This window comes from Schistocerca americana, chromosome 9, assembly GCF_021461395.2.
Source record: "Schistocerca americana isolate TAMUIC-IGC-003095 chromosome 9, iqSchAmer2.1, whole genome shotgun sequence".
In the NCBI taxonomy this organism is placed as follows: domain Eukaryota; kingdom Metazoa; phylum Arthropoda; class Insecta; order Orthoptera; family Acrididae; genus Schistocerca; species Schistocerca americana.
Window position 1 is genome coordinate 198,571,091 of NC_060127.1, and position 3,451 is coordinate 198,574,541.

At 42.0% G+C, this 3,451-nt stretch overlaps 1 long non-coding RNA gene across 1 annotated transcript; it reads right to left on the reverse strand.

Moving 5' to 3' along the window:
* Window positions 1–229: 229 nt before the first annotated feature.
* LOC124551353 lies at window positions 230–1,424 on the reverse strand. Its single transcript, XR_006967821.1, has 3 exons — window positions 1,223–1,424; window positions 829–1,091; window positions 230–628 (listed from the first exon to the last, which is right to left on the reverse strand). It is a non-coding gene; the product is annotated as an uncharacterized LOC124551353 (long non-coding RNA).
* Between the last annotated feature and the right edge of the window lie 2,027 nt (window positions 1,425–3,451).

The following is a 3,451-nucleotide window of genomic DNA, read 5'->3' on the forward strand; positions in this document are numbered from 1 at the left end:
CTTTAAATATGCAGATACAATTCCTTAATTATTCATTTCTCTTAGATATATTCTTTAAAATATGTATCTTACTTGGGAAAATTAATGAATAACCATCAAATATTTTCAATAACGGCTATAATTCAATGAATAAAATGAAGTATAACATAGGTTCCCATTTATTCATATTCTCTAAATGATAATTTTTCCTGTGGCCGGATAATAACATTTTCAATCTTGAAAATGATCGTTCAACATCACATGACACTACAGGTAAAAATTTAAGAGCAGCGACATTAGACGACGTGAAATCATCTAGATACTGGAAGAACAGAAATGCTCCGAGAAACTGAGCCTTCTTCCGAATCGTAGGTCAACCAGGGTTTCTGTGGAGAACTGCATCCAATTTTCTTCTAAATCTCTCAGCGATCGGGCCTGGCCAATTCTTGCTCTGTGTCCTGAGTCCTCCGTCGAGAGCCACTGCCTTCGTAACTTCCATGTTACGAGCCTCAAGTTTCTCACTTAGGTCTGGAAGGTCACCCAAGTGCACTCGGGTGAAAGATAGGCTGTGTAACATGCTGGAATTCTTCAAGGCGCCCTTGGATTTTGGTATGGCTCAATTTTCGCTACCTTCAAAACCCTTTAGGACCTGGAACAAGAAAGTAGTAATGTAGTGAATGTCGGTTTCAAGCTGAAAATTGCTGTACAGATAAATAATATTGGAATTCTATGTTGTGTTCGTTTTCTTTGCTTATTCAATTTATCCAGAACTACATACGCATCCAAACCTCTTCAACTTTTCTGTGATTGTCTGCATAATAGTTTGCAGCTGAAATCCACGTTACCCACCTCGTCAAGACTGGTTCAGGTGGCAGAGTGAGCAGTCTTGAAAGTTCTCACTTTACTTGGTGGCGTGATGAAAACCTTCATTGCCGAAGATATAAGGCAGCTGACCTCTGGCAATGCGGCTCTGACCTCTTCAGCGACACGTGAGGTGAAGAATGACACCCAGAGACACTCTACAACCTTCATCATATATGTGGCACTATCCGTAAAAATGGCCAAAACCTTGTTCTCCCCACGTTTCTGATCTTCACTTCTCCACAGCACGCCTGAAAAAAAATCAAAGGATTTTACAAATGTTACACATTTTTAAAATTATTTTATTATTGGCTCGGGACATGGTGTGAAAAACTAATTATTGGCTCGGGATATGATGTGAAAAACTGCACGCTTATATTACCTGTAATTTATTTTAAACTATTCAATATTGGCGAAACTTAGACTGTGCGTGCAATCGTGGCGTGTGTTGTTCATTTCACTTCTTTGCACAGTATGAGGTGTCCTCATCCAGTCTCGTCAGCAGAGAGTTTTCCAACTATGACGTGCACCATATAACGACTGCAAGAATCAGTGGTTTCGTCAACGGATAGCCAGACTGGAGAATCGCCAATGTCTTTCCTAATATTCTCCAATGTCTGTAATAGAGAAACTAAATTAAAAAAATACACATAAACATGTGGACACTACGCAGGAGACACACACAGGAAAACAAACTATATCCGCTGTGGTGTCACCGCCAGACACCACACTTGCTAGGTGGTAGCCTTTAAATCGGCCGCGATCCGTTGGTATACGTCGGACCCGCGTGTCGCCACTATCAGTGATTGCAGACCGAGCGCCGCCACACGGCAGGTCTAGAGAGACTTCCTAGCACTCGCCCCAGTTGTACAGCCGACTTTGCTAGCGATGGTTCACTTACAAATTACGCTCTCATTTGCCGAGACGATAGGTAGCATAGCTTTCAGCTACGTCATTTGCTACGACCTAGCAAGGCGCCATTATCAATTGCTATTTATCTTGTGATGCATGTACCGTCAGACCGATGGTCACCAATTATGGATTAAAGTTAAGTATTCCAGCAGCTACGTACTTTATTTGCTAGTCTCAATTACTTTACCTGTTCCAGACCTCACGCAGGCCTGCGTGAGCTTAAACGCGTGCCTTTCGGCTTCCTCATAGTGGCTTGGATGTCTTGCCAAGTCACAACATCCGTTTTAGCACCTACCTACATTTTGACTATTTTCTTACGTATATACATTTATCAAAATAATAGTAAGTTAATTCGCACAAAGAAAAACTACCGAAAAACCTTACCCTTTCATACAATGGGTCCACATAGTTCTTTCTGAGCGTTGACTCGTGAGGAATATCTTTTCCTGTGTATTTTTTCAAGAAGGTCCTTCACTCTCCATCTTATTCAACGAGATGTTCGTTTTTATTAAAGCCTCGCAAATATCTTCATTGAATTCATTTTTGACGTCCATATGCTTCGAAAATGAGGAGATCAGTGGTTACTGTGTCGTTTTTAACCGTGTCTTGATTCCGTTGTTCTGCTGCTGAGATGTCTTTTTATGCTGATCCAGCTGAAATTTTTTCTCAAACCTGGCCTAAAGCGTTGGAGAAGTGAATAAATATCAATATGTACATACAACTGTACAAAAATGTAAGAGAACAGTATGTACCCGCGAGATGGCCACTCAAAAAAGTGAATTAAGACTACAAATACTAGGTCCACAACTTTGCTTCCGCCGTTTTGCAGTGCACGGTATTAATGGAAAGTAGTGACGCAAGTCGTAGGTCGTAAGTGTGATACAGTAAACTTAGGCATTTGAGAACATAGCGCCATCAAAATATTAGTCGATTTTTGATTCCATCTTAAAGTTATTCTCGGCTGAATGTGCCAACTTACGAGCCAAATTCTCGTTATCTGCGGGAGGTTTTAATTTTCTGCTTTGATATGAAGAAATCTGCGGCTGGGTAAAAGCTATGATGAGACGCCTTTTAGTGACAGATTTAGCAGAAAACGGTTTCCATGCTTCAAGAACGGTGATTTTGACGTTGAAGACCGGCATGGTCGTGAAAGAGAGAAAGCTTCCGATGCTACTGCAACCGACGGGAACAATCACAGGAGATCTTTATCGAGAGCACTTGATGTGTTTGAGCCGATCACTGAAAGACAAACGGCCACAATACAGCGATAGACATGAAAAGGTGATTTTGCAGCATGACTGTGCTCGACCCATGTCGCAAAACGCGCCAAAACATACAGAACGTTCAAATGGGATGTCCTACCCCACCCGCCGTATTCTCCAGACATTGTTCCCTTTCTCTGCCAACTTGTTAGTTCAATGGCACACGACCTGGCTGCCCAGCGCTTCCTGTCATATGAACAACTACGAAATTGGATCGATGCATGGACCTTCTCGAAAGACGCACGGTTCTTCCGAGGCGGGATTCGTATGCTGCCCGAAACATGGGAGAAAGAAGTGGCCAACGAAAGCCAATACTTTGAAATGTAAATTTTTTGTGAGATGCTCGCAATAAAGCCTCGAACTTTGAGAAAAACGGCGGAAGCAAAGTTGTAGCCGCAGTAAGTTTCTAAAAATTGGAACTCGATCCCCTCACAACA